At 42.4% G+C, this 18517-nt stretch overlaps 1 long non-coding RNA gene across 1 annotated transcript; it reads left to right on the top strand.

The window, feature by feature from the left end:
• Positions 1-558: 558 nt before the first annotated feature.
• On the top strand, positions 559-14065 carry LOC117360613. The gene is made up of 2 exons (XR_004539462.1): positions 559-715; positions 13166-14065. It is a non-coding gene; the product is annotated as an uncharacterized LOC117360613 (long non-coding RNA).
• Positions 14066-18517: the final 4452 nt, after the last annotated feature.

Here is an 18517-nt window from a genome sequence, read left to right as displayed (position 1 = left end):
CCGGATCTTAACTGCACGTCCTTAAAAATCTGAGGTCAGTGGCACTTTTAGTCTCAGCATAGGGAGGGAAAAGCATTAGGATCCGTCAGAGCCAAAGTGTCATAGAGGTCTGTCAGAGCCATAACCTATGCTGAGACTAAAAGTGCCACCGACCTCAGATTTTTAAGGACGTGCAGTTAAGATCCGTGAGGTCCGCGTTTTAGCCCTTCCCCCCTCCTGTCATTCACTCCCAGACTTTTCACACGTAAATACAGTTTGGGGCTGCAAGACCTAGCTGACTTATTCTGCACGGGGTATGTTTTGCTTGGAATCCCCTTTGCATTGCAGTTAGCGCTTCCCAGAATACGTTTAGCCCAATTAGGCCGTGATTCACCGAGTGTAACAGCGCTATTATACCTCTGTTTCTAACAATCTCCCTGAGAAAGAGAGGCCTTTGCCCTTTATTTTAGTTCCTTCAAGTATAATTAATTCCCTCAGTCCACCTGTAAAAAAAATCTTCCAGAGTGAGTTTCACATACTGGTTTTCAATTTCAAGCTCGGAGAAGAAGGAAATGAGGAGTGCATTACTTAATAAGGATCGGCCAGAAACATAATTAGTTACATCATAGTTTGAAAAGTTAGTTGAGCGGAAATAATTCTGATCCACACAGCACAGGAAATCTCCGATAAAGGAGCTAAATTCCACTGAAAGTCTGCGGGAACATTTCTCACAGAGGTATCAAGTGCTGGGCTGTAGCTAGAGAATACCCAAAACTCTGACAACAATTTTGCAACGAGGCGGGAAGGGCACCCTTCATCCTCCTCCCCACCTAAAAAAATCATGTCCACCACATATCAAATTATTTAATTATTAATATTTTTTTATCGGTGAGTTGACATGAAACAAGGCTCCAAGAGCATCGAATCGGTCAATTAAAAATTATTCTGTCATAGGGACAGTTTTAATTGTCTGCTTTTTGGGTATTAGAGTTGTTTCATTCTCTTGAACATCTAAATACTGAATTTTTTTTTTTTTTTTTTTAAATGAAACTGAACAGATCGGCCCGTGTCTCCTTCTTCCCAAGGCTTATCTTTCCCCCACCCGAATTCTGCTTATGAGAAATGTGTGGAATTATTTTTAAAAGTAAGCTTTTTAAAAATATTTTTGTAATTCTTTATTTAAACACAGATAGTAAACAAGAAAAACACACGGAACCCAATCTCCAGAAAAGTAACAGCAAAACAACAATGTCCCACCAAGCACAAGAACCCCCATCCACCCCCACCCCAGAGAGACAGCTCAGAGACCCCCCTCCCCTGTACCTTCCCCAACCACCTAGAAAACCAAGTGGAGCCTCCTCCCCCTCCCTATTTCCAAACCACAGCCCAATCACCCAGGGATCCACTCCCCTCATCAACCCTCAGTTCCAGCATTATTTGTACCAGCATTATTTGTACCTGCTTTCAGTGTACTTGTATTCATTGATTCTGTTTTGTATCTTATCGCTGACTGTCCAGCTCCTCTTGTTGTAAACCTCCTCGAACTACCATGGCTTTGGCGGTATATAAGAAAATAAATTAATAATATTATTATTATTTAAGGGAAGACCCACACTTTTCTTACCTAGCGAGCGCTTCGCATATGTATTTTATTGAGATACAAATTAGTGGTTTTATTATATAGAGCTGGCAACGCCACTTACCTGTCAGCTTATCAACCCTCGGAGTTATTTTATTATTTTTTTATAAAGGGAATGTTGACAAAGAGACGCTTAGAATTATCCTATATTTTCTTCAATGTTCGGACATGCTAATATAATTTTAAAGTGTGTGCTACATTACATAAAAATAAGAAGTACCACAAAAAACATGGCCTTGAATTATCCATCTTTACTTTTCGCTAAATAGTATTGGCATCCTTTTCACGTCTCTGGTGCAGCTGACTTACCGACATTTTCTTTCAAACAATGTCATTATGTTGTGGAGAAAGAATTTGAAACTGTTATTTGTCAAGAAAATAAAATGTTTAATTATTTTGAAATTCTTAGAGAGTCTGTCTAGTAGATTACTAAATTAATTCACATTAGATATGCTTATATAATCGTATACAAAATTCATCAAATAAATATGAAAGGCACCTCATAAATTTTATTAGTTTGTTTAATTTTTTGTTTTTGTTGTCTGTGCAAAACAGGGATGCATGAACTTCAGTTTTTCTTTCACCATTCCTATACCTTCTCTTTTGCCTGTGAATTCTTTCACATTACTTGGGGGGGGGAAAAAAAAATCTAATCAGGGTTCTGAGCTTCTGCATTGGACATTATTTGTTATCTAGAAGAAGGATGATTTACATTGAGAGGTTCATATTTTTCTTATAAAGTATAAATGTGTATTCCTACTCCACTTTTAGGGCTCCTTTTATGAAGCCGTGTTAGCGGTTTAACGCACGTAATAGCGCGAGCTAAACTGCCGGCCGCACTAGACGCTAATGCCATTGAGCTGGTGTTAGTTTTAGCCGCGTAGCTTGGGTTTAGCGCACGTTAAAAAGCTGTGTGCGCTAAAACCGCTAACTCGGCTTCATAAAAGGAGCTCTTAGGCAATAAAAAAAAAAAGATACAGATATAAGAAGATGAATGCTGATATGTTGGGGCATAGCAATTTATTCAAACTGGTTTGGGGCCTGTTGACATCTTTGTAACTTCATTATAGGTATCTTTTGTTTTTAATTTTTGTTTATTTCCATACACATCCAGGACGGGGGAGCGGGGGATATCTTGTTGGTTTATTCTTTGATTAAATGTATTGGATGGGAGGGGGAGGGATATTTTTCTTCTGCATTGTTATTGATTGAATATAAGTGCTTGTTTTGATTATTAATGTCTGTATAATTCCTGGCACTTTGTGTTAGTTTTGAAAAATTAATAAAGATTTTTTAAAAAAGGGGGAGGTTGGGAAAAATTACCCATTAGAAAAATTGGCATGCAGGGTGGTAATTGCTGGAAATTATGTAAATTATTCTGTGGCAAACAAGAAAAATTCACCAAATAGTTCCACAGTAGAAAAGGGAGCAACCCAAAAATGGAACAACACTATGGAGGCAATGTTCTTGATAAACAATTTATTGTGAGAAAGTCTTCATAAGCAAAAACGATGTATATATTTTAAAATCCAAATGGTACACAGTATCAGATCTGTGGTGTGGACCTGACATGGTCCATGTTTTGGTAACAGACAACCTCCTTCTAGGGTCTGTTCTTATATAACCACAAAGAAAAGAAACGCTTGAAAGCTCCCAGAATACTGTGTAATAAAACTTGTAGAGCAGTGAACACGGTCTGATTCCAACAGTACCAGCAGTAATTAGTACAGTAATGGTAAAGAGATGATAATTTTGCCCGGTACGGTATTACCATGGTATCAGTAGACCATTCTATAGTAAAGCCATGGGAACGAGAACCGCTGCCATGGTAATACCGCTGCAATAGGGACCCAGGGCACCCTCCCCAAGCCTATCTTTTAATGTCCTTAGTCGTCTAAGGCTTCTTTGGGGGCAGGCAAGAGCCCAACTCTTTCCTGCCCCTGCCGCTGCTAAATCCACTGGTGGTCCAAAGATTTTCAAAACGGCAACCGAGACTTCATGTGGCAGCCTCTTGAGTCTTCGTGAAGTCTTGCAAGGCTGCCCCATGAAGTCTTGGCAGCCATTTTGAAAATCTTTGGCCGGTTGTGGTGCGTGCTCTAGTACTGGCAGGGATGGGAAAGAGTTAGGCTCTTTCCTGCCCCCAAAAGAAGCCACGGATGAAAGGAGGGATGATGGATGGTGAATGGATGGCAGAGCAGAGGAAGGGGGCAAGAGTTTAGCAATGGGCAGGCCTGCCCGCCTGCTTACCCAGACACTCAGCAATGGAGTATTTTTTCACACCGGTGTCAGGGAAGCAGACTGGGTTCATCGCGGGACATTTCATCACAGCCGTGCTGAAATGGCCATGATGAATCATCCCATTCCGCAGTACTCAATCTCAGACCTCAGACCTCTGAGCTCTGTCTTGCCACTTCTCTGTCATTATATAAGGCCTGCACTGAAGATCCTTTAGGTAGTGGCTAGGTGAATCAATCCCTGTCAAAAAATACATTGAAGGGGTGGGAGAAGAGGAGTTTGTTTTTCAGCCTAGTGTAATGCCATACGCACTATGGGCTAGATTCACTAAACTTACCGATTGTGTACCGATGGTTATGCGATCGTTTCCCAACCCAATTCACTAAATAACTATGCAATCAATCTCCGATATGATCCGATCTGCACATGCAAATGAGGAGAAATGCCATGCATAAGTAGGAACCCATCGATTCACTAAACAGAAGAAGGAACACCAATTGGGTTTGCCGATCCTAAATGAAGCAACTGCTGAGGACCAGTCACTCAGTGGCAGACTTCAGAGGGTGGTGGTAAATGGTACTCCCTCCGAAGCATCGAAAGTGATCAGTGGAGTGCCGCAGGGCTCAGTCCTGAGTCCAATCCTATTTAATATCTTTGTACGGGACCTGCCTCAGGACTTCAAGATAAAATTGCATTATTTGCAGATGACGCTAAACTGTGCCACGTAGTGGATAAGGGCACTGTGCCCGACACTATGACACAGGACCTACTTTTACAGGAACAATGGTCCACAATTTGGCAACTGAGTTTTAATGCCAAAAAGTGTAAGGTTATGCACCTTGGCAGTGGAAACCCATGCAGAACTTACACCCTGAATGGAGAGACTTTAACAAGAACTGTGGCAGAACGGGACCTAGGAATAATCATTAGTGAAGATATGAAGACTTCCAATCAGGTGGAGAAAGCTATATCCAAGGCTAGACAAATGCTGGGTTGCATCCGAAGAAGTTTTGTGAGCCGAAAGCCTGAAGTTGTAATGCCGTTGTACAGGTCCATGGTGAGACCTCATCTGGAATATTGCGTTCAATTTTGGAGGCCACATTATCAAAAGGATGTGCTGAGAATAGAGTCGGTTCAGCGAATGGCCACTAGGATGGTCTCAGGACTCAAGGATCTCCCATATGAAGAACGTCTTAGTAAGTTGCAGCTATACTCTCTCGAGGAACGCAGAGAGAGGGGAGACATGATAGAGACATTCAAATATGTTACTGGCCATATTGAGGTGGAAAAGGATATCTTTTTCCTTACAGGACCTAGGGCAACAAGAGGGCATCCGTTAAAAATCAAGGGTGGGAGATTTCACGGTGACAATAGGAAGTATTTATTCACCGAAAGGGTGGTTGATCATTGGAATGATCTTCCACTTCAGGTAGTTGTGACCAGCAATGTGCTCGATTTTAAGAAAAAATGGGATAAACATATGGGTTCACTTCGAGGAAGTGCTTAGGGGGGAGGGTTCTTCGAGTGGGCAGACTTGTTGGGCCGATGGCCCTTTTCTGCTGTCCTTGCTGTGTTACTGTCCTTGCTGACTCTCCTGCTCTCTGCACCCTGGAATTCCTGAAATCTCCCTGCTCTCTGCCGCCATGCTCTCTGCGAGCACGTGGTTTAAACCCACAGATTTAAAGCATGTTCTATTCCGTAGCTCTTCTTGTTTTTTAAATTTATTTTCTGTGCTGTGGGAGATTGCAGCCAAGCTCGAGAGAGAGGAAGGAGGAGTTAACAGAAGTGGGCTGAGAGCCACAGGTAGTGCCTAACATGATTGGTTGCACAACATTCTGTGGGCAGAGGAACTCCTTCCCCCTGTAGCACTGATTGGGTGAACATTCTGTTCCTTTCTGGCTGCCCAAATTGAAATGATTCCTGTGCATGCATTTCGATCACTCTAGCGATACATGGGATCAGTTGTGGGCATGCGTCCGATCAGATCATATGAATGCAGGAACTGTTGTGAATCGGTCGCCCGGCAAGACTCGGCTACGAATCACCCAACAATGATCCGGGACACAGAGTTTAATGAATCTGCTTGGGGGGGGAGGAAGGGTAGAATTGGGGGGATATATGGGGATATGCCCCCCAAATGCTGAATCTTCGTTTAAGGGACAGGTGCCAGGTAGTTCATTGCAGGACATTTCATGCAACAATTCAGCACTGAATTGGCCACGTATGAATCGTCCTAGACGCCACGTTAAATTGGTTCTTACAACAGACTTAGAACACTCTTAATTGTCCTGTTTTGTTTTAAATGTTTTTCACGGTTCATAGACAAAACCGCGGAAGACAAAGGTGCGCGCCGACAACTGAGCGCAAGATGGAGGCGCGCGCCGAACAAAATGACAGTTTTTAGGGGCTCCGACGGGGGTTTTTGTTGGGGAGCCCCCCACTTTACTTAATACAGATCGCGGCGGCGTTGTGGGTGGTTTGGGGGGTTGTAACCCCCCTCATTATACTGTAAACTTAACTTTTTCCCTGTTTTTAAGGAAAAAGTGAAGTTTTCAGTAAAATGTGGGGGGTTACAACCCCCCAAACCCCCCACAACGCCCCCACAACGCGGCGCGATCTGTATAAAGTAAAGTGTGGGGGGGTTCCCCCCACACACCCCCGTCAGAGCCCCCAAAAAACAGTTATTTTCTTCGGTGCGCGCCTCCGCGCTGCGCTCAGTTGTCGGCGCGCACCTTTGTCTTCTGCGGTTTTGACCTGACACCGTTTTTCACAATCTGTAACCTCATTGTCTTTATTAGGTTGTTCTGTTGCAAATGTAGATTGTAGAAGATTTTCACTGAATTTTTGAATTTAATTTTTCTAAAACATATTGATTAGATATTTTAGCCTATGGAAAGCTCACGTTTTGATTTTGATGTTCTATTGATTTTGCACTCAACACTTATACACTGAAGGGTCCTGGGATGTTTTACAACTTGTTACCCGTTTGGGTAAATGAGAACCAACGCATTAACAGAGGTTCCTGGGTAGAGCTGTTAAGACTGAGAACTCTCTACACATATTTGCGATTAAGCGGTTATATTATACATCATTATTATTTTATATTTTCTTTGAATGAACCAAGTTTTCCATAACCTCTTATTTTGAAAGATTTTTCTATATGATTGTAGAAGATTGACATGTGAGTCAAAGGAAGTGCCAATACAAAAGTAAAACACAAGAAAGCCAACACAAACTTCATTCATGAGTGAAGGTATGTTCAATATCTGCCAGAGGTGAGGCTAGCAAGCTTTTTGGTGAACTTGCAGTTTTCTAAGGACAGTGCAGTATAAGTAAGTTTTAAAAATCAATAAAGACTTAAAAAAAAAAAGTGATTGATTGAATCTTTTTAATTCTAGGATTGTTAGTTCACCTCACCAGTCGTTTATACAATGGCCAGGACTGGCGTAGCCTATCTGATCACCAGAAGCCATAAAATCTACAGCATGAGACGCATAGGCGTCAGAACAGGGGAGGCCTCTCCAAAGATTGGTGGTCTCTCAATTGGTGCCCGCCCTCCCACCTGATTCTTGGCGTTCTAATTTTTAAATCTTCTGGCAACTGCTGCGCAGCATAAGCGAGCCAGCCTGCCCCGGAGCACTTCATTCTACTTTCGGGGGTAGGACTGCTTGCTGATACTGCGCAGCGGCTGCCTGAAGATTTAAAAGTATAGCACCTGGAGGAGGTAGGTAGGGAGTCGGGAGCTGGGGAGACCAAACCAAGCAGCGTTCTGCTGCCTATGATGAGACAGAAGTGTTGCAAATTCTTCTGTGCCTCCCTGGACTAGCTGGGTCTCCTGGCCAGGAAAAGTTGGTAGCTTCAAATATGGTTGTCCTGCGAGAAAAAATTTACCCCGACTTTTACCAAACCAAAGTGTGTTTTTTAGCACTGGCCGCGATGGTAACAGCTTCGACTCTCATAGGAATTCTTTGAGCATCGGAATTTTTAACGCTGCGACCGGCGCTTGAAACACTAGCGTGGTTTTGTAAAAGGTGGGGTTAATTTGCTACAGTGGAGGTCTCATTACAACTATGTATAAAAATCTTAGGAGTGTTTGTGGATTTCATGTTGAATATGGAAAAAACATATAAGTGCGATAGTAAAGAAATCCTTTTATAAACCAAAAATCCTCCATCATTTGAAGCTGCTGTTAGACCCATCTGGTTTAGGACGATATTGCAAACTATGGTACTAAGCTAGATGGATTATTATAACATCATTCTATTGGGTCTGCCAGACTATCAAATCCAGCGAGTTCAGTCTATCCAGAACACATCTGCAAAACTGTTATTGGGGGTAGTTTTATCGATCACGCTAACCCCCCCCCCTCCCCTTTTGGCTAGATTATATTGGCTGCAAGTTAGGGCTAGGATACATTTTAAGCTCCTAATATTTATTTTTTAATTTTTTATAGCCAGCCTTCTGACTATTGTCAGAATTTTATCTCATTATATCTTGCTTCAAGGAAATTGAGATCTAAGTGGGAAATTAGGTTAAATATTCCTTCTGTTGTGATGTGTTAGAAAGCTGTTTCCAGGCAAAGATCTTTGACTGGATGGGGCCCCTGATCTGTGGAACATGTTACCAAGATATTTCCTATTATAATGCATTTCAGAAGGGTTACCTTTTTACTTTATATTTAACAAAACAATAGCTGGGATATTTTGTATTTGAAATCTGGGAATGTTCTTTTATTATCTTTTAATCTTTCACTGCAATCTGCCTTGAGCGAGTTGGTTAAGATGAATAAAAATGCTCATGTTAGATTAGATTTCCATGGCAGCCTTCACAAGACATTCACCTGCATAAACTCAAACCAGAACTGGGAAGACTGTCCTTCAAGTTATCATCCAGGACATTTTAAAACCTGATACAGAAAAATAACATTTCATTCCATTCGAAACCAAATCTCAGACAGCAGGTATTTCCCCCATATGTAATGTACCATTTCTTTGTGAAGGTACCTTCAGTCAGGAACTGCTTCTCACTTTTCTGATGTCGGAGCATTTACCTCACCGGCCTGCGATAGAAAACTCTATCGCGACTTTTTAAAAGGAATCCTAAGTCCACCTTAACCCGTTAGCAAATGGGAATGGCAGCACACTAGCTGGTTAACACTTCCATTCCTACTCTCCACCTATTCCCCTTCCAAAAAATAAATAGAAAACAATTATTACCATGTGATTACTAAGTACAATTAAGTAAGTTTTGAAAAGCTTCTAGTAACGAGAGACATCGGAACGGCATCTGCATATGCGCAGATCCAACACGGTGACATCACGCATCATCGCATCACACCAGCGCATGCACAAATGCCCGATGAGCAAGCAGGTTGAAGGGGCGGGGCTGGGTGGAAAGGGGCGTTACTCGAGTGGAACGGGGCGAGGCTGGACAGAATGGGGTGGGCCTGGGGGTGGGGCCATGGGTCTTGATATTTGTTTACAAAAATCTGGTAAACCTAGATAAAGGGCATCTAAATGTAGTTACAATTTTTTGCATACCATTTTTTTCTACATGCCTCATATGGATTAATAGAAAAACAGTATGTGAAATTCACATTAGTGCTTTCTTCAAAGCACAGTTTAGTACATGAGCCTTGCAGCTTTGAATTTAGGACATATTTTCAAACTTGCTTTATTTAGAACCTGCAAATAAACTTCTTTATTTATGATCCCTGGAATTAATATTGCCAACAAAACCCTTTAGCCAATGTGATTTCTATTAAATATCTCGGAATGCTCGCTGCAGTAAATTAGTACTGAAATCTGCCTATTCATCCTGTTTTCCAAGTATTTGTTATAAGACTCTTCTAGGCTTTTTCGCAATAGAAAGTGATTTCCCAATTCCTTAATTCTAAAAATAATTGATGTCATCCAAAACCTTAATCATTCAGTCATGCTATATGAGCGTTCTGTTCTCTCACCTTTCTTGACCTAGTTCTATGATTTAATTTTTGTAGATAATATGAATGCTCTTTTTTTTTTTTTTTAACCATTTTTACCATAAATTTTATTAGGCTACACTTAAATTACAATAAGAAAAATAAACCAATGAACCAATGTCCTGTAGATCAAAAGGAGAGGTTGCAAATGATAAGATACACTTTGAATTGGTGCCAATAGTAACATAGAGGAGAATGTGTAATAAACATTTTCTAACTATTTTGCAGCAAAAATAAGGATCCTTTTACTGAACTGCAATAAAAAAAAGTTTCTTTAGTGTGTCCATAATAGAGAATGACATGGGGACAAATTTTTTGCTGTCCCCACAGGAACTCAATTTCCCTGTACCATCTCTGTGAGTTTTCACGCTGTCCCTGCTCCAATCCTGTAAGCTCTGCCTTAACCGCACAAGTAGAGAATGACACGGGGAAAAAATCTGTACCCATCACTGCCCCATCCCCGTCTCACCATCCCCTTCACCGCCCCGTCACTGCCATTCCCTTCACTGCCCCATCACCATCACCGCCATCCCTTTCACCGCCCCGTCACTGCCATCCCATTCACCGTCCCGTCACCGTCCCCGCAGCATCCATATATAAGCCTCAGTACTGCAATATTTAGCTTATGCCTTCCTTATAAATCAAAGTTCTGGCTGCTGAACTAGAGAAAGAGATGTTCAGCTGGCAGGGCTTTGTTTATAAATTTTTATCAACACAACTAATATACTACTTTATCCTAAAGCAAAAAAAAAAAAAAGAAAATAAATAGAATTTTTTTTTCTACCTTTGTTGTCTGGTTTCTGCTTTCCTCATCTCATCAATTCCTTCCATTCACTGTGTGTCTTCTTTCTGCGTCTTCCATTTGCTCGGTTACTGTGCCTCTCCCTTCACCCCCCCCCCACCCCCATTGGTCTGGCACCCATCTTCTTCCCTCTGCTCCCCCATAGTGTGGCATCTGTCTTCTTCCTTTCCAGTGTCTTCTCCCCACTCTTTCTTCCACAGTTCCCTTCAGGGTCTGTTCCTCTCCACCCTCCTTCAATGTCTGTTCTATTCCTTTCTACCACCATACTTCCCTCCCTTCTTTACCATCTGTTCCTTTCTACCATCCTTTAGCTCCTCTCGCACAGCCTATGTATCTACCTCCCTCCCTCCCTCTTACTTTCGTGGCACGTTACAATGTAATTTGTGCAAGCCGCTGGAGCCTGCGAGCTCAGTCCCCAAACAATCTCGTTTCTGTGTTCCTATTTTCCCCATTTCTAATATCTCCCCTATGTATCTGGCATGCCCCCCCCTTGTCCATATACCATCCCCATGGCATGTATGTCCCCTTTATGTCTCTGTCCCTAAGCCCCCATGCATATAATTTCCCCTGTTTCTGTTACCTTCCTGTGTCCAGATTTCCCCTCTCTTCCTCTTCCACACCAATGTGTCTCTTCTCTTCAACCCCATCTAGCATTTTTCCCTCTTTCTTTCCCCCCCCACCCCTGCTTCCAGCATCTGGCTCACCTGCCTGTCCTCCCCTTTCTTTCCTGCTGTGGGTTTCTTTCTCTCCCCCTTCATCCCCTTGGCCCAGAATCTCTTTCCTTTTCACTCCCTCCTTCCTGCGATTGCGCGGTCCAGCAGCCCCCTCCCGCCCGAATGCAGCATTCCGCCATCTCCCTCCACCTAACCTTAGATGCCGAGTTTGCCGGCTTTATTTTTCACCCAGCCGCACGCTTTCAAAGAGCCACGCATGCGCAGCTGCTCTGTTGTTCAATCTTCTCCTCTGACACAACCAGAAACAGGAAGTTACAGGAGAGGAGAAGATTGATCAACTCCAGCGTGCGGCTGGGCGAAAAAGAAAGCCGGCAAACTCTGCATATAAGGTGAGGTGGAGGGAGGGAAATGGCAGAATGCTGCGATCGGGTGGGTGGGGCTGATGGACCGCGCGATCCGTGATTGCCTCACTGTGGAGACAAGACCATTCACCGCTCCACAGGGCGGTGAATGGCCTTGTCCCTGTCCCCGCAGAGACCACTATTTTTTCTTCCCCGTTTTAGTGGGTTACCCGCGGCTACTCGCGGCTAGCCATGGGTAACAAACACCGTGCCATTCTCTATTCACAAGCCTCGAACACTTATGATTTTAAGGAGTTTGAGGCTTGTGCAGATGACAGAGCTTAGGCATTGGTGGAATGAGGTATTATGACATCACAATCTGAGCTCTAGAATGTTGCTACTTATGATGTTAAAGAGTTTGAGGCTTGTGCAGATGAGGATGGAGCTTGAGGGAATGGGGTAGGGGCATGAAAAGAACTTGTGGGGTGGGATGGGAAAATGAGTTCCCATGGGGATGGGGAGATATTTGTCCCCGTGTCATTCTCTAGTCCTTAAATGGATCATTCTTGTGCACTTCAGCTATTGTTTCCACATGGGTAAAGAGGCAAAATTTCTGAGTTATTCTATCAATAGCCTCACACTAGTTTTCCCATTAGCATGTGACCATTAGCACATAAGCCCCTCCTGCCAGTGGTGTAGTAAGAGGGGCATGGGGGGTGCAGTCCTCGGGGCGCTGACACCCCTCCTGCTCTTCGCCCCCCTCCCCGCTATATGTGTGCGCCCCTTCCCTTCCTCCCCGTGCCTTTTTATCTTTGGTGCGAGCAGCCACAAACTGGCTGCTCACATTGGCTTCGGCGCTCTCTCTGATGTCACTTGTTAGGCACGGGTCACGCTCTACTCCACTCAGGATTTTGTAGACTTCAATCATATCTTCCCTCAGCCATCTCTTTTCCAAGTTGAAGAGCCCTAACCTTTGTAATCTTTCCTCATACGAGAGGAGTTCCATCCCCTTTATCATCTTGGTCGCTCTTCTTTGAACATTTTCCAATGCCACTCATAAACTAATTAGTTTGCGCACAGATTGGGCTGCGTACCCAAATTTGGGCATTCAAGTTTGGGTGACCTTTATAGATCTGGGGGGCTAATAGCAAAGTAGAAACCATCTGAAAAAGCTGTGTGCACTTGTACAGTGGTTGGAATTGGATAACAAGATGCATATGTGCAAAAATGTCTTTATACAATTATCCATAAGAACATAAGAAAAACAGACCAATGGTCCGTCAAGCCCAGTAGCTGGTTCTCAAGGTTCCAATCCAGGTCCCTAGTACCTGGCCAAAACTCAAGAAGTAGCAACATTCCATGCTGCCGATCCAGGGCAAGCAGTGGCTTCCCCCATGTCTTTCTCTAGGACTAGTTTTTACTTTCTTAGTATTAAATCTTAGCTGCTAAATTTTGGACCATTCCTCAAGCTAAAACAGTAGATAACACTTGATTCGCCTTTTCCCTTTTTTATAGAATATTCACTGTCTTGGTCATCTCAGCATACATGGAGGACAATTCTATTGAAGTTTGCCTGTTTTTAAGTACCAAGAAGGCACCTGCTTGGCTGAAAATGGAACTGCCTCAAGAATATCAGAGTACATGTGTAGCTATAGGATGTGGCCAGAAGCTCAGGGAGAACCTTCTGTACTGGACCATGGAGAGGCTGGAGGCTGACCTTTCATGGCACTAAAGAAGAGGAGACCTCAGCCAGTACAGCTCTGTGTCAACAGCAGAGATGATGCACCCTAAATCAACCCTATAATAGGGACTGGTTGTGGTGTACAGTTACAGAAGAATATTAATATTTCTTCTGTTGTTTCATCTAGTTAGAAGACAAAAACGGTATACTGTAGAAACCTTTCCCATTCTTTTTCCTATGGAGTAGGGCTAGGCAAGTGATTTTGAGCATATTCAAATGAAGTAATGTAGTGACTAAAATCTGGGTTCTTGCACTAAAGTTGAGACAACATTACAGCTGGAGTATGAACTTTGTGTTACCTCTGCCCAATTCCAGATGTTGGTGAGATCGCATCAGACTTGACAATGCACTATGCAAGTCCTAGCAGGATTGGTTTGAAAACCCACACAACAGTCTTATATTTTTAACATAGCATGAAATTCTATTTTATTTTGTTAAATTCAGCAAAGATATTTCAGACCTAAGTTTTTCGGTTCCCAGAACAGGAAGATTCAGGATTCAGATTTTTACTATAACCTCAGTGGTTTGGATGTTGACAACAAATAACCATATGTATCCCCCCCAAGACTTGATTTAGACCAGTGTTTCTCAATCGGTCCTGGAGTACACCCTTGCCAGTCAGGTTTTCAGGATATCCACAATGAATATGCATAAAGTTGATTTGCATATACTGCTTCCATTATATGCAAATTTATTTCATGAATATGCATTGTGGATATCCTGAAAATCTGACTGGCAAGGGGGTATTCCAGGGGCAAGTTGAGAAACACTGGTTTAGACAGAATATTTATTTTCTGACTTATAAGTCTCAGTGGGATGAAGCTACAACCCTGATTAACTAAAGGGTGGGCCACGGAAAAGTAGCCTGCCTCTAATACCAGAAAGATGGTGTTTTCCCTGGAGTAGCGAATAGTGATTGTGGAAGGCTAAGTGTGAAGTGGATCGATTAAGGAAACGCAAGAGGCCTTCGCTGACAAGTACCCAGGAACAAAACCACTAGCTAAATGTTGTATTCAGAGTCTGGCTCGGAAATGGTGTCAAACCGGCTCTGTCGCAAACATGAAGAAATCAAGGCCTGCATCAGTCTGGATGCTCAAAGTTGTCTTTGACATTCAGCAGTGGATTGAAATTAGCCTCCAAAAATCAACTCAAAGGCTCTCTCAGCAAATTGGTGTATCACGAACGACGTGTCAGTGAGTGCTGAAATCTCTGAACCTCAAACCGAATAATATGTGTGCAAGAACTGAAAGAGCCCGACAAAGCTAAACACGTAAATTACTGTACATGGTTGCTGACTATGATTGCTGATGGATATTTGGACCCATCGCTGTACTTCATGATGGACAAAGCTTACAAAAGAACATAAGAACATAAGCATTGCCTCTGCCAGGTCAGACCTAGAATATGAGATACGGAAAATCCCTACTTAACTCATGAACACCATTTCACGACAAGAAAATTGGCGTTTGGTGCGCAGTATCAGGGAACATGAATAGTGGGCCCAGAGCAGTTTACCTGGACCTCTTTGAATAATTTTATGACCAACCAACACCAGAAGAAAAAATGTACTGCTTTTTCCAACAAGATGGGGCAACATGCCACACCTTGCTCGACTCACTGGCATAGGTTCATGAACTATTTACAAAGGAACGAACTGTGAGCAAGGGGTTCTGGCCACCACATTCCCCAGACTTGGCCCCATGCGATTTTTATCTGTGGGGGAAATTTAAAGCAGAAAGTGTATGCCAACAATCCACATGCCCTGGATGAAGTCGAGGAAAACATCACGAAAACTATCCGCAGCGTCACTGTTGAAGAGGTGCAAGCGGTATCAGCCAACATGATCCGATGCGCCCAAAAGTGCCTAGACGTGAACGGGGACCACTTTCACCATCTGTTGTAACTTGTGGATAAGTGAATAAAAACAATCCACTTGCTCGTTCATCTTGTCATACTATCACTCGAGGCAGGCTACTTTTCTGTGGCCCATAGTATAATACTTGGAGAAGTACCAAGTAATTCTAAATGTTCTTCCACAGGCCCATACATTCTGCCCCTTTGCTCTTGTCTATTTTGCTTTCACAAGTCTAATTTGATCTGTGGTCTTCTCCCTTCCTCCACTAACGATGAGCTTTTAAAATGTTTAGACACTTCCAAACTCTAACAAACCTCTAAAGAAAATATAGTCCAGTTACTTTTCTTAATCCCTGTAAAAATAATTAAAAAAAAAAATCTTAATAAGGTTGTGCATTTGTTTGAACGCCATAGTTATTTATGCATTTTATGCTTCATATTATGTTGTATGTTTAATTATCATCGATGTTTATTATGCTCTGTTTTATGTTTCATGTTTAATTATACTTATTTGTTGAATTTATGTGTTGTTTTCAGACTCTTGAAAAAGGCACTAGATGCCAAAACACTGGCCGCGTCGAGTCTAGACCTGAATTAGACCTAATAAAGAACTTATATGGTGAATAGAGAATGACATGGTGACAAAATTCATCACCGTTCCTGTCCCCGCGGATAACCGCGGGAAATAATCCCATGTCATTTTCTAGTGTCTATTTCAATCTCAATCCTTCTACACCAGCATTATTCAAAGCAAAGCTTGCGGGTCAGTGGTTGTGGCCATTCATACTCTGATTCTTCCCTCTTTCCTTAAAGAATGACATGAAGATGGTTTCGCGGGGACGGGAATGGTAATGAATTTTGTCACCGTGTCATTCTCTAATGGTGAACATTATTCTGGTTGGTGATGTTTCTTCCTCGTGACTTTTGTATTTGGATATTTGTTTGAAACCATTTCATATCATTTTAAACTTAAAACAAGAAAAATCCCTTAAAGTTAATTTTTTTTCCAGTGTTGTTAAAGGTACACACTATGAGGCCAGCAAACCACTCCAACCCCCCCCCTCCCAATCATAATATATACACTCCTGATCATCAACCAACGCATCCCCAACCCCCTCCAATCACCATCTGACCAATTTCTGACATCTTCTGACTCTACTGTTAGCATAGCCTATCCCATTTGCTAGGTATCAGCATTCCTCCTCAAAGAAGAAGCAGTCAATCTTCCATCCATTCACCCCAATCCCAACCCTGGCTCTTACTGGGGTTCCTGGTGCTCTAGAGAGAACAGGAACAATCCCAGTCACTTCTGATCATGGCTGCACCTGGGTCAAAATAACATCCTTGACTAGGGTTTCTAGATTTTACATTCGCAAAATCTGGACCCCTAGGCCCGCCCCCAATATCTCCCCTTCTCCTCCCTATTCCTGGGGGTCTAACCCTCTCCCATCACAGCAGCTACAAGTAGAGTGTCTCTCTCTCCGTTCCCATGGTGGTGCTTTTAAAGATGCCTTTTCCCAAAGCTGTCCTCCAGTTTCAGCACTGATATGGGGCCTTTCTTTACAGACCTGAGTTTAGGTGTGTTGTCAGGTCATGCTTTCTGCCTGACAAGAACTGCATCATGGGAGCTCTCATGACGCAGTTCATGTTGGACAGAGGAAATAGCCCAGCAGTGTGTCTGAGCATGGGCTCTGAAAGTGGAGCGCCAGAATGGGGAAGGGAAGAGGGATGATGTAAATGTGCATGAGTTGAGTCTCTTTCATTTGAAAGGAAGCTCTGGAATGAAAGGGCATAGGATGAAGTTAAGAGGTGATAGGCTCAGGAGTAATCTAAGAAAATACTTTTTTGCAGAAAGGGTGGGAGATGCGTGGAATAGTCTCTTGGAAGAGGTGGTGGAGACAGAGACTGTGTCTGATTTCAAGAAAGCCTGGGATAGTCAAGTGGGATCTCTTAGAGAGAGGAAGAGATAATGGCTACTGCAGATGGGCAGATTAGATGGGCCATTTGGCCTTTATCTGCCATCCTGTTTCTACATTATACTTATAGCTACTATAGTGGGAGATGGTTAGATCGTGGTGGAGATACAGAGGGGAGAGGTTATGCTGGAATCAGTGTGAATTGGTAGGGAAGGGACAACTTATATGTGAGTAATTCTGGGGACACTGAAACTAAGGGGGAAAGTAGGGGGGCAACTCATAAGAGTGGAGGAGTGACCTAGAGGTTAGGGCTGCAGCTTCGGTACCTTGAGGTTGTAAGTTCAAGTTCAGCACAGCTCCTTATGACCCTGAGTAAGTTCCTTAACACTCCATTGTCCCAGGTACATTAGATAGGTTGTGATCCCTCCAGGACAGGTAGTGAGAAATACTTGAGTACCTGAATATAAACCACTTAGGTTATAAGTAATGTATAAATACTAAGAAATTTTTTTTGTATATATGGTATATCTTTTATGTACCCTGAATGTCAAGGAATATGTTTGGAAGAAAAAAATCAAGATGAACAGTACATTCATCTGGGCTAGTTACTGAAAACCAAACGTTAAGGCATTTAAAACGCTATCCTGCGGTTGCTTATAATTCCAGACTTTTTTTTACACTTCATTGCCATAAGGTTGTACCACATCATCAAAAGACAATTTCTACTATTTCAGAGCAAACTAAGTAGACTTAGCAAAATGAATAACTTCTTTTTTTTTTTTTTTTTTACAAGCATATTTATCTGATTAAAATATATCATGCTCTCCTTCCGAGGAACTAAACCTCAAATTAACATTAAAGGATATATTTAAAGAATTCACTACTAACGGAAGACAGTAGATGCTGAAAGTAAACTATGGAGCATTCTCAGATTTCAGATGAACACCCACAGTTCCCATGGCCGACCTTCACTCTTCAGTGGCAAAAATCCAAAATCTTAGCTACTTAAGAACAGAAACAGAGAACTCAGGGAAAAATAAATTTTTGAGAAATTCTTTGGGTAATTTAGAGGCAGGTATTTCAGGGCCAAGTGACCCTAAAGTGATCCAATCAGGATATAAACTGTACATACATTCATCTACATTTATCCACAATGACAACATTTATTTCACTAAATTATAGTACGTTAGTTAAATTAACAAGGATGACTACACATTTTATGAGTGACTGTACATTTTCAATTGCTGGTACTGTTTGGTGTTCTGAAAACTAGCTTAATGAAACGTTTCTCAACAGTCCTTATTTTCTTTCTGGTCAGTACTGAAAGTGATTTAAGGTGGCAGGAGAGGCTCCTGC

Source organism: Geotrypetes seraphini, chromosome 5, assembly GCF_902459505.1.
Source record: "Geotrypetes seraphini chromosome 5, aGeoSer1.1, whole genome shotgun sequence".
NCBI lineage: Eukaryota > Metazoa > Chordata > Amphibia > Gymnophiona > Dermophiidae > Geotrypetes > Geotrypetes seraphini.
This window is presented reverse-complemented; position numbering and strand designations above follow the sequence as displayed.